The sequence below is a fragment of the Styela clava genome, chromosome 6 (assembly GCF_964204865.1).
Source record: "Styela clava chromosome 6, kaStyClav1.hap1.2, whole genome shotgun sequence".
Taxonomy (NCBI): Eukaryota; Metazoa; Chordata; class Ascidiacea; order Stolidobranchia; family Styelidae; genus Styela; species Styela clava.
Window position 1 is genome coordinate 12,870,486 of NC_135255.1, and position 14,149 is coordinate 12,884,634.

Here is a 14,149-nt window from a genome sequence, read left to right on the forward strand (position 1 = left end):
CGTGACCAAAATTTTAATTCTATATATGCAAACCCTTTTACACCCGGTGCTCTAAATGCGTTCTGAATTTTTCATGATTTATAAAATTTAGTGCCAAATTAGCGTTTAGTTGTACCTTTATACACAATTCAAAATATCGGACTGCTCGTTAACCAACGTGATATGGTATCCAGAAAGACTATAACTTTTGTGAAACTCAAGAACTGCATGTTTCCCGATCTCGATCTCTCCCGTCATACACTGGAGCGCCCTGTGCCATATTTGACCCCAAAAACAAAAGAAAATACCCGATCCCGCAATGTAGCCTTGGATTTCCGTCACGTTCGCTATTCACTGAATGCAAAATGACAAACCTACTCATCCGGTAGATTCCACAAACCGATCGATTAATTTACCATTTCATATACCATTAATGCTACGTAAATTAGCATGGAAATACTCTATGCTGATAAAAATGTGTGTATTTCATTGTAAATTGCATGCTCTACACACACGTGAAAAAAAGGGATGAATATAGGATTGATTTCTGCACAGCAAAGATCTTTTTGATAATTTCAGTGCAGATAATTGATTCGAATAGGCATTTCGATGCTGGATATAAACAAGATTTTTATCCGTCTTTTTTGAATCTATGAATTCACTATATAATTTTTCAACATCAAAATTAGTTTATTGGCTGAAGCGTTTATTGCTGGGTTGTTCATGATAAATTAACGTGGTAAAAGTAGACGCAGACTGAAATTATTCTGGATCAGATATTGTACTGATAAAACCTTTTTTCATTACAACTTTATGCATATTTCAAAATATAAGATTGCACGTGACCCGCAAAATATAACTAAAGGTGGATATAATGTCAGTTTGTAGGATTCTAATTTCTGAATTAAACTGACACAACCTTTAGAATGTCTCTCGATTCGGAAAGGCGATCAGAAACTATACTTCAGACGAAGCCTCGTCACATCCAAGAATGGGCGAATACATTCGGACAAAAGAGATACCGGTACTTGTATGGTCTCTGTATATCTCACATAGACACCGTTTCCGATAATGATAAAAATGTTTTTATCACGTGTGAGGAAAATCAGCATGGACATTGATTCTGCTAATCATCGGTTCGTCGAAATAATTTTCTGCTCTTGAAAGCAAGTTGTTGAAGGTTTTATCATCGCGCGTAGCTGGCAACGTATTTACAGGTGATTCTGCGACATTGAAGTCAAATGTTATAGCTTGGAGAAGAATATTCAGATCTTTTGTTTCATGTAGCACGTCATATAAAATTTTGATTGGAACAAAATGATTTCCCGGAGATCACATTAAGAAGCATCTATGCATTCTCTCCATCATACGGGTGCGTGTACAAAGATCAAAAAAAGCAATTCTCGCTGATTATGATCCGCGTAACAATTAAGGATGAATGTATCCACGCATCGTGTTCGGCATTGCCATTTCCGTCATGTTCGAGAGCTTGTTTGACATAATTTTATGAATTTTCTGCATGCGTGTGTTAAATTATCCTAAAGAAACGGCTTCGAATTCGAACAACCGTTATTTGGCGCATTTTATTGCTCAATTTACTAGCATTATTTCATAAATCATTGTCGATTCAAAACGCTACAGGTCAATGCAGAATATGAATATACTAGAAAAAATACAATGAAAACTTGTGCACATCAGTATTATGCGAGTGTAAATTAAAGAAGTATGGAAAAATTCGTTGACGTACTGACTAATCTGCAAACGTCCTTAATGACGCGAAGATTGTTGAGTCAATCAAAGTAAATATTTTATGTAGTGGACTCTTTGAGATTAATCTGTCATGTATAAATTCAAAAAATGTGAGGCCAGGCTTATTATTAGAAATATTAAAGAATAAACCGTGCAAAATACTAGCAATCAGCATAAAAATGACTGACTAAAAATTTATTCAAACATTACAACAATGCCCTAGAATCTAGATCAACAAATACTGACCTTTCCAGCAAGGTTACTTTTAGATATATGATTTCTGCTGGGGTCTGTATAAACAAACCTTTGTATACGGTTGTCAACATCAGACACCGAGCAGCAATTGATCGATGCTTTAATGTTCTCACACCATATTTACATTTTCTATCCAACCACGCTGATAAAGGCCAGCGTCGACTCCCAATATACATTTGTTGCCAAAATGTGTATACTTGGTTACATACACTGGCACAACAAATTATATTTAACATCTGCACTGTTTTGCTGAGCACGATTTTTGCAAATTACCTAATTGTCGTAAAGCAAGGAGCGTGCTCGTAACGGGTGACGAGGAAATGTTCGATATGTCACGTAGAGCCGTAGACAATATACATAAAGAACAATTTCTCGCCTTGCTTTTGATTGCATTCCTTTGTGAGTTTACTATGAAAAGAAGGCAAAATCAGAATGGAGATCATAAGTCCGTTTTGAAAATACTATACAAAAAATAAATATATATAGAAGTGGTTGATGCACATTTGTAATTGAAGTCCACATCTAACCTACCACAGTTATCAAGTCCAGCTTGAGTTTGCTATTGACAACGAGTCGCATTTTTATTCTGCTTATTCATATTGATGAGAAATTTTTGTTACGGTTCATGAACGCACAGTTAAACCACGTGGGCGCTGCTGCGTCATCTATTACTCTAGTGATATTTTATGATTTTCATTTTGGGATACTTTTAAATTATTAAACTAGTATATGTTTGGCCATTTCCCTCTAAATTAATCAGCCAACAGGTGTCGCTACCCAAAGACTATTACAGTGCTTCGCGTCCCCTTATCGATTGCAATGAATCTCTGAAGTTTTTTCTTATGTGTAAATTAACTTTTTTTTTAATGCCGTTATACACTTTTGCCACTTTTCTTGCATTGATTTTTGCATGATAAAAATAAAATATCTAAATCTTATACAAGTAATGAAATGACGGACGGTGTCAAAACGCATCAGGACTACACGAAGGGTATTATTTGTCCGTGTCGTAAGTTAGATATTTCAAGTTGAATCTGTACGTGCAACATCTCACCCATAAGGACAAAAATTCATACCCCAATCCAGGATAATTTCAATCATACCAAGTATCACTATCTTTTTATTACTCTGCTTGTTAGCAAATTGCCCAAAGCCAAAACGTCAAACGCCTCATATCAAATTATTGAGAAGATCCAACGATCAATCGAGAACTCAACAATACCAAATAGGTTATGTTTTCTGAAGTTTTCCATTGAGTTTTCAAATTATAGTGTTAGTGTCGAGGCAAAAAAAATTACAATGACAAAAATATTTCGACGTAGAGCGCGCCAATAGGCAACACGACGGTGGTTGACTCACCGAGTCAAATAGTAGTCATAGCAAAACTTTAGAACTGGTCGAGACGAACCTTGAATCGAGTTGTATTATGCTGCTATAATACAAGGATGGAGTTGCACAAAATTACTTAGCATTGCATCTTAAGGACACTTTAATTAATAACTAATTTATACTATCGATAGATACTGGTAGGTGTTATAAAGATAAGGATAAAGATCCAATTTGTAAAAAGTTTCAACATGGTACACGTTGTAGCAAAAATATATATTTAGTCAAAGGTTATGTTATTTCATCATACATACAATTAAGCAAGCAAATCGAAACTAAAAAGCAAACTATCTATATTTACTCAAAGTTTTCGGTTCTCAGATTATATTAAGTTAGTCATGTTTCAAATCTTTATTGTGTTGTACACGACTAACAGATTAATATTTTATAAAACAAGTCTGATTTGATATGCTTTCAAAAGTATCAATACCGCATTGCAAATACAGTTTACATTCAGCGTGTGTGCTTAGCAATAAAAGCGACATTGTATATACAATACTGCTAGGTTGGCATTAATGACCAGAAAAAATCTACCGCCTTACAGTTGTGTTCTAGTAAGTTATGCCACATGTTTGTACTACATTGAACCGGGAGAATAATAGCCCGGGTTGCCAATCCTCGATATAGGCGATGTACGGGTTCCGTCATCCACCGTTTGTTGAACTCTCGTTGAAGAAATCTCTGACAAGGCAAACCCACGCCACATCAAATTGGACCTCATGAAGTATGCGCACCAAGATAGAAGACCATAGAAGATTGCGTGAAAATGCTTAATTTTTTAAACATGACGTGAAATTATGGTTATTAATTCTTACATCTCTGGCCAATGATCGATATTGATAAGTACCGACTGTGGGATGCCCATCCTATAATTGACCGTCGAAAGACCGTCCGTAACTGCCACTTGCGTCATTGTATACTCAAGAATGGGCGAAAAGAAAGGTGCTGATAAAAGAAACTCTTGACAAAATGGAGACATGTCAATTTGGTTTGAAATTTCGTCATACCTAAGAATTTAAATATTAGTATGACAATATAGAAATACAATATAGTTAACTAACCACGAAGACTGTTTGTCCAGTGTACACAGTACCAAGAACTGGCTATTAATTCGTCTCAGACGAAGTACGATTTTAAAACGGTATTTGTTTCAAAGAAACATACCTATATTATCAAATACACGTTCTCATTGTATAGAACGTCGTGTTCCAGGTATCTTAGCAGATTCCTACGAAATGAATTGGAATGAGATATTATTTCTAAGCTCATGATTGATTATTTTGCATATATTTTCGGACATCATAGGTCAATACACAGTAAAGTTTTCGCTTGAAAAAATTAACAATTCCGCAGGTAAATGGAGATTTATTTTCCTTGTTATATTACAGAACAACTTGTTTCATGTATTCCATTTTTATACGTATTTCATAATGTTTATTGGCCATGTTAGAATGTGAATCCAACCAAACCAGATAGCGGTTCGTAGCTCGCTCTAAAGTTCGAGTTAAATAACCAGTAAATGCCTGACAACGAGTGCATGAACATCGAAAATGCTTCTCTGTTAACTTTAACTCTAATCCAGTAACCTCGTATCGGGAAATCAAATCAAAATTTTGCAGAACAACTATATATAAAAAGGTATTTCCACTCGCAGCAATCTCGTCAACGACACCTGACAGCACTGCATAAATTATATACCAAAATATATTGCAATTGAGAAATATTTGAATAAATCATAGCAAGCAGTCGTATACATATTTTGCTCAGAGTAATAAAAATATAGACCATTCTAAATTTGCACATTTGGATACGAAGTATATTTTACGACATATTACTCGGAAATAAAAGGAATTATACGGTTTCAAAACGACGGCATATAATTTGAATTTCAGTATTACTATTAAATAAAAAATCCACCAATCATATTTGCGTGAAAAAATAACGCAAACAGAGAAAAAGGCAAAGCGGCAGATCAACATCCGATCACTCAACGGGAATAACTTCATTTTGCAGAGAGCATGAAAGTCGCTGCAGTCCGCGCAGTGTTGAATAATCTAAAAGTTGTGTCCTGTCTCTATAGAAGAAGAACAATACTTTATTTCAGTGAATTGCAATGCTAATGAAATATTTCGTTTGACATAGATGCCAGTTAAGGGTTAAGAGTATTGACAAACACTAGAACGCAATTTCACGAAGTCGATTTAATCCGTTCCAGTGTGAGAGGAGTTGCATGCCGTCAAGTTGCACTGCACGTTGCAAGCTAATCAGTGAAAATCTCGAGACTCGGCGTTTCCGTAATAATGCGTTATAAAATGAGGGTAAGTCAAACTGAATGATTCATTTTGATATAGTTATTAGGGTGAGTTATTCAGAAAAAGCAATACAAAACAACTCGCGAAATATCTAAAGAAACGAGTAGGCGTGTGATATACTTGAATGTCCAGAAAATACCAGTATATACATACATTTGTGCGTTTGCTGCTGACAACGTCCATGTTACCTACAGTGACTTACTAATTTTAATCGATATCACGAAAAGTTTCACCAAAAATTATGAAGTTTAATTAAATATAATTTTAACCTAAAAGGAATCCAGTATTTTTGCAAAAAAAAAAAACGATCAACGATTCAATCCTGATAAAATATTTTTGAATTCAAAAAGATTTGCCCCTTTGATAAATTATTTATAATGTTTTAAAAGAGTTCAGTTAAAAAAGTTTGTTGTGAAAATAAATGATTTTTCCTTGTATTCAAATCGATCGCGTGATAACCGTTCAAAAAAAATAGTGTTGAGCTTTGAAAGAGAAAATTATCTGCCATAGATCTTGTTTGTTGTCTTTTTTTTAGGTTTTACACAAGGAGAATCATTATTCTAGCGTTCTACCTCTCACGACACTCGGCCTAAATGTACGCTTGAGGGTTACTGCGTACAACCATTTCCCCGTTATGTATATAAAACATTTGAATACGTAATAACAAAATGGCGCCCATCACCAGATACACACATGTTCGTGAACATTGCAAGCAAGATCACCACTATGCTCTGTGTTTTATAGAAAATAGATAAATAGATCAAGAGCTACGTTGATTCTCCGATCGAGAATAAATATTTTATAAAAAAAAAAATTCAGAAGCTAAGCAATGACTATGCTGATATTGGACTAATTCAGTGCAGATTGAGTATTAGTTTCATTTGTGCTATCGATTGGGTTTCTACGAGACTAACTACTTCTTCGTCTCCTATACAGTTGCGCCGGTGGATTCGTATATGGATATAATACAAGGATGCTGTAGCAAGAGTGAAGATAACTATTCTAAGTAATTACATAGTCTTGCTACACACTAACACAAATATATTTCTGTAACGTTTCGTCTGACCAAGCTTTGAAACCCCCTAAATTTGAACGTGAGTGCACGGGCGTGGATTATCCATACAATCAAAAGTTCAAAACATCGTGGCCTCTGAGATTTATTAATTAAAGTGGACTAGTTTTACGCGTCCAAATTATTTTTAATAAAATTATTTTGATTTTTTTACTATAAACACTGCACATCTACTAAAATAATACTTCGTTATCCGTTAGTAAGTAATCATGTTGCACCTTGAAAATTTCTATTATCTACAAAATTTGCACGCAGTACGAATATGCTGTTTACAGTTGTTCTTAATTATGAAAATGATAGTGTAATACAGTAGAATGCGTTGCATGTGTTTTTCAAAATGCTACATTTGCTTAATTTTTTCATACTATTGCGAAAGCGGTATGATGGCTGAGGGAATGGAAATTTGACTCCTATTTCACTTGTGAGATTGCGTAAGAATAGTCCCTTATGAACAATTCATTGCGCAAGTAAGTGTGCGTGAAATTATGGTGTTGATTTATCAACGTCATAGAGCATAATATTATATCATATTACGTTCAGAATATATTCGCGAAAAATTCGGACTAGGTTAACTTAAACCAATTTCCACCGAGTATCTTCAAGATCGAATATTAGGATATTTCAATTCCAAAAGAGATCAGGATAGAAAAAATCGTAATCATTGTTCTGTTTATTTGAAGATCATTCGTGACATGATTGGCACTAACAGTAAGAATTTAGTAACAATTTATAAAATTACGTCACAATAAAAAAGCAAGTTGTGAATTACATCTTTCTCGAAATTCATTGTAGCTTCAAAATCTAGCTTTTTTCAATCGTTTTGCATTTATCCCCACTGAATACGCATTTTTAAATTCATTTATTGCTTTAGATAAATCCTAAATCTATTTTGATGGATTTAACGATGAACGAAAATGACTAATCTAAAAGAGGTCGATGCCCATGTAAAATAGGAGCCGCTATGTAAAATGGCAAATATATATATATCCAAACTCAACTGATATGACACAAGCTGCGTAATTTAGCTTCCACGGCTAGTTTAGCAAAACTTTATTTTTTGCTCCTTACCAGATGTGCATGAATATGTGTTTTACCCTGAATTAGACTGTGTAAATCAGTCGTCATCGGGTAAAATTTAAGCAAATGTATGACTTTTTCTCAAAACAATAACCAAGATTTCTAACGATTGCACTTTTCGCACAAATTCTAGTGTAAGCTACGTCAGAATTTGGCAAGTCTGCTTGTATTTTCTAATTTCCGAAAGAAATTGAAGTTTTGTTTCGTCGTTTAACAAACCGCGGCGGTTTCCACACACGGGGAATCCCCTGGAAAGAAACTTTAGTCTCGTTTCCCTCTTAACGACTTTTTCCGTATTATTTGTACAGCCGCTTGACAACGAGATGAACTATTGCCCCACACTTGAAAATTAGCGCATCAGAAAACTCTTTGACATACTCTGGTAAGAAATTAGATTAATGAAAAGCAAGTGACACCAAAACTGCAATTCTCGTATGATAAAAACACAACCTCTATTAATTGCGGGTGCAGAGGAAATAAACGCGGAACAAATGATGGACTAAGCGATATAAGCAATGCTGAATATGTTGTGCCACTTGCGCAAATGGCTCTTGTACAATTTGCACACGACTCCTGCAGAATTACCCAAAATGCAAGTGAACATTTTGAGCCATTTCTGGAGGTTGAGAAATTGGTACACTGGCTCACGTGTTCAGTGAAATAGATATCAGTGGTTCACGCTTTACGAGGGCTGAGGATTATTCATGTGCTAGTATCATCTATGTAATGAGTTTTCAAAATTAGTTAAATTACGGTAGTTTTACACTTGAAGGTGAATGTTTTGATATTGAAAACGTATTTTTACTTTATTTGCAGTGTTTGCATATGATTTATTGTGAACTTTCATGAACCGCATTTCGTATTAGGCAAGCATATTAAAAGATAAGAATCGAGCATACAAAACCCATTATTAACAGAACAGAAATAGAATGACCTTTGCGTATCATATTTTATAAAGTTTCGATTTTTCCACCAATTTTAAACCACTAGTTTCAGACTGATACGGCGATATGTCATTCAAAGTAATCCGTTACGGCGAAATGCTGCACGATTATAGCAATAGCATAGTTGCAACCAAAAAGAAGAGAGAGATATGAATCTTCATCATGATTATTCATATTTTTAGGAAAAAATTGATAATCCCTCCTTTCTTCGTTTAAGAATATAATTAAATGATGCATATGTTGAATTATGGTTTCCGTACATTTGAATCCACGTACATTTGAACCCACGACAATTGCACCTGCATACTATTGCACCTATGGAAATTTTTTTTGTTTTGATATTTGAACCCATACTAACCCTAACCCATGGGTTTTAGCACCCGCATATAGATTGAACACGCGGACATACATACACATTGGTTCAAATGTACGTGGGTTCGAATGTACGGTCATCGTTGGATTATATCTAATGTTGGCGCTTAGGTTCTGAGATCAAGAGCAGCATTTATTAGAACTTTATCTATCTTTGAGCGTTGTAATTTTTAAAGCATATAGATGAATTTATTCTGATTTTGCGGAATGAATTGTTAAAAATACTCAATACCAAAATAGATGCTACTAAATAAACAAACGCAGATAAAACGATGGAAAGTATTTATTTTTGGAGTGAAAAATCCCTGAGACCTTTTTTTTTCATGGCCAACGACTTCATTTTTTTTTCAATTTTTTTAAATATTAGATTTTCTTTTTTTGTTTCAATCATTTTCAAGAATATTTATTTTCGACAGTTTAGAGTATTTTTATATGAAATCGTCTGACATAAGTACTGGCCTACTTTTTTCTGAGTACATTTTTTTTGTTGGTTTCACTCAAAAAATTGCAAATTTTGAAATCAATCAATATGGTTGTATATGGTGCCTATACATGGATGTTTAACATTTTTTGATTCATTAAAAATACATTATGCTCAATATCATATCCATTTCAAATTAATAAGATTCAAAATTCATTTGAAAAATAATTTGAGTCTTACTTTTCTCAGACGTCCCTATTCTTGTAAATCCATTACATTTCCAGGTAGAACAACACGTTGTTCATTGTCACATTTTTCCTCAACTTCGATTTACCATGAAACATAAACATAATAGTTGCCTCGCCTTTTTATAGAATTTTCTTGTAAACATTGAAGGTTAATGCCATATAAACAGGCTTGAAGTCGACTTAAATATAAACAAGATATTGAAAACAAATGTCACTTTGCTATTCTTATTTAGAATAGAGTTGTGCTTCTTGTTATTCGAAAAATTGCCATTTTTACGATATACACGCAATATTGTCATTATATCCGAATACAAGGAATATACAATATTATTTAAAATTAGTATTTTAATACTAATAGTTGCAATGATTTATATTTTGCTGTCATAATCCCCGGTTTTATGAATCGCTTGTCGCCGCCTGACATTAAGGCTGAACCGCAGACAGAAATAATAATCACCGCAGTTCCTTATAAAATGGTGGCCACAGTTTCAGTAAGATGTCGGAAGATTCTTTTATTCTACAATACTGATTTACCTAACCTATTTTCTTTGTTTCCTAAAATGACTTTGTTGATATTTGAAATAAAATCTTCAACATTGAATAGAACCACGTTGATTTGTAATTATTTCAAAACTCGTTAAAATATTCGAAACAGCACAATAGCTACGTTGTGGCAGATTGGTATTGGAGATAACATGCTATAAGAGTTCTTTTCATATATAATTTGTTGTTATCCATAGTTCAAAAATAGGTTCATTTACCGAAAGATAAAAAAAATGTTGATATTAAGTTTATTTATTTTTATTATTTGCTAATATTTGACGGGGAAATTGTACAATGTTTTTGTCTGGGTATTTCCAGCCTCCTGTGCCAATATCATATAGAATTACAAATTGTTATCACTCGGTTAAACACTCGTTTCGTTTTAGACTGGATGTCTTTGAACATTCTGAGATATTTTTGTAATATAATCAATTTTATTCTTGTTTCAGTTCAAGTATCGTCAGAAATAAGATATTGCCGCCGGCTTAAATGACAATGCAAAGACTTTACTTTTTATTTCGAAAGGGTTTCATGAAGAACAAACGACGAGAAGTGGGACCAAATGATATTTCAGGAACACCTGCGGAGAAATTTTACCAAACACAAACAACGAATGAATCGGATGTTACCCAGTGGGGAATTAAACAAAGTCGGATATGCGGGAGGCTCAGGAAAGGAATACTTAGTAGTTCAAAAAAACAGCAGCAGCTTGGAACCATAAAATGAACACATGGTCTTCAAGACAAGTCCTGTTTCTGCTTGTGTTCGCTGGGATCTGTAAAACATCATCAGCCATAGAACTGTATTCAAAGTACTTTTTGGAATCTGGCTGTGAAGTTCAACATGCCGAGGAAAACAAAAATGGATTTGCTCCATACAACATATCTACTGTCAACTGTTTATCTAATTTAATTCCGGGTACATTCATTTTCGTTACATGTAACGAATTCTGTCAAGACCCAATAACCTTGGAAATTTTGCCGAAAAGTAGTTACCAGCCGGAACCTGTTTCAATAAAAATGACATTTGTGGCCAGATTTGACGACGTAAAAATAGAGTGGACTGAAACTGTTGATGTAGCGTGCAAATGCGTTCGACTCGATGAAGTTCCAAACGCAGAAGAGCAACATCGCATTAGTCGGAGACATAGAAGAAAACGAAAATGCAGAAATGTTTAGGTCTCCGGATTAATTGGGATATTCTTCTAGACAGACAAAAGAACTGATTCATATTGTTGATGTAAAAGGTATATATATATAAGTTTGACTACGTATATTTACAGTGAAGCGGAGACAAAAGCTCATTGTGCTTGATAATAAAAGTAAAATTGATGGAATCCACGCGAAAGAACCCACGAACTTTTTAATTACTTCTACAAAATGGTTCTTTCACACTTGAGTTTTTGTTAGTGTGTGATTGTCCGCAAAAGTTTCCAAATGGCCTGGGTTCGGTTTTTTGAGCGTCAGCCTGTATATATATGCAATGTTGCATTAAGTAGTTATGTAAAAAATGGTTCCTTTTAGAGAGAACTCAATCTTGATTTCAGGTATTATATATGATGAAAATTCTACGGAATACCACCTAAATATATAAGGTGGTACAACCGAATATATTATAAATGAAAATTAATTAATCGTAACTATGATCTAATCCTAGCAACCGGTTCCCAAATATTACAATTTCAAAGAATCGATACCCAACAATACAGACAGCTAAAACGCGATTAAATAAATATACACCATAGCATGATTATTTTTCGGAACAAGGTTTGACAAAAAGTACAAGGTATATTTATTGACGAATCAAATTAAATAGACAATTTAATAAGCAATATTTGATCTCAAGTAATATTGCCGGATTAGTATTACTTTTAATTGCTTAATTCATCCCGTCTGAAACTTCCTACACCACACGCTAGTCGTCCAACCAACGTTTGATACAATGCAGCGCGAAATATATATAAAAAATTTCAGAAAAAAAATGAAATCGCATTATTGGGTCGAAGAGTCAAAGGGGCAATGTGGTGTTCACTTGTGGATAATTTCAGAACTAGGAATAAATTTTCAAACTAAACAGGTATTCCTTTCTAATAAAATATCAGATTGAAATTGAACCGGAGAAAACCATTCGGTCCCATATACGGATGATCACGAATTTTATTACTTTATATTCAAAATACATGTTATGCATATACATTTTGCCAATTGCTGGCTTCTGTTGTAACAAAATGGATGCCGTTGATGATTTGGAATTTTGTTGACAACTTTTTGTAAAAATTCTTACTGTTCTAATAAAATGCCTATACAGGGTTGGCCTAAACAAGGGTGACATTTATTCCTAATCAATTCATTTATTAACTGTTAACCCACATTTGGCCCACTCTGTATATGATTTTTAATGCATTGCCTTGAAATAATTGATTCACTCTTGGAAAAAAATATTTTTTTGTAATAGACATTCCTTTAAATACCATTTATTAACGTGTTTGTACTGTCTAATGTCCGGGTTGAAGTAATCAGAATATTTTTGTCTACGAGTTACATGGTTTGTACAATACGTTTTATATTTTTCGCGCTATATTTAGTGGTATTATGTGAAAATGTGACATTTTATCTGCATATGTGCATCGCTATCATGTTCAACTATTTGTAAAAAAGACTATCTGTTCTAATAAAGTGCATATTATCTTGAAATAGATGATTCACTGTTGGAAAAAGTATTTCATTCTGATGTAATAGACATTCCTTTTAAATAACATTCATTAATCCGTTTGTAACTGTTTGGTGTCAGCGGTGAAGTGATGAAAATATTTTTGCTATGAGTTACTGTGTTTGTACAACATATTTTCTATTTTTCAAGCTATATTTAGTGATTCTATTTAAAAATTGGACATTTTATTTGCACATTATGTGCATCACCATGTCTTGTTCAAGTTTTTGTGAGAAATCCTTTTCTTTTCTAATAAAGTGCATATTATCTTGAAATGGATGATTCACTGTTGGAAAAAATATTTACTTCTGTTGTAATAGACATTCCCTTAATTAAATAATGTTTATTAATCTGTGTGTAACTGTCTCGTGTAAGCGTTAAAATAATCAAAATATTTTTGTCTATGAGTTACAGCGTTTGTACAACATATTTTCTATTTTTCGCGTTATATTTAGTGATATTATGTGAAAATTTAACATTTATCAGCATTTGTGCATCGCTATACCATGTTCAGCATTTTATATCTTATAAATATACAAGTATTATTGTTTAAAGTACATAGACACTTTTATAAACAGATTTCATTGTGTTGGGTTATTTATTTAGCGATATTATAAATATCAGTTACAGCGTAGAAAGCACCGTGTCAGGCTAATACGGTCTGGTGGTCTGGAGATTAGACAAAAAGAGGTCTTGTTCGAGTTTTTCCGTTACCACAATTATTTTGAAGAAGTTTATGTGTTTAACTAAGTTGCATTCTCATTGCTCCTAATTCGATTCTTTGTTTATTCAACCGTAATGGTAATTTCCCATTTTACCGCCGGACAGGAGTTCATCTTTTATGTTGACAACTGAGCAACCACATATGCGAAATTACACTGTATATAGGCAAAATCTGAACTGCTTGAATGCCCACAGCGCTTAAAAGAGAACCTCTATTAGTTAGCATAATTTATATTTATATACAATGATTTATTTTACACAGCCAAAAACGGCGACAGCAGATAAAATTAGTTTGGGCACAACTGTAAATCGGTTACTAACACGTGAGATCAATCTTGCGCTGAACAAATTTTAAACAC

The 14,149-nt window shown here is 33.7% G+C and overlaps 1 long non-coding RNA gene across 2 annotated transcripts; it reads left to right on the forward strand.

Annotated features, from left to right (window-relative positions):
• The first annotated feature begins 5,403 nt into the window (after positions 1-5,403).
• LOC120331826 (uncharacterized) lies at positions 5,404-13,624 on the forward strand. Of its 2 annotated transcripts, none has more exons than XR_005568015.2 (2): positions 5,404-5,687; positions 10,808-13,624. It is a non-coding gene; the product is annotated as an uncharacterized LOC120331826 (long non-coding RNA). The 2 variants fall into 2 exon arrangements; XR_013476829.1 differs by having other exon boundaries at positions 10,884-13,624.
• Positions 13,625-14,149: the final 525 nt, after the last annotated feature.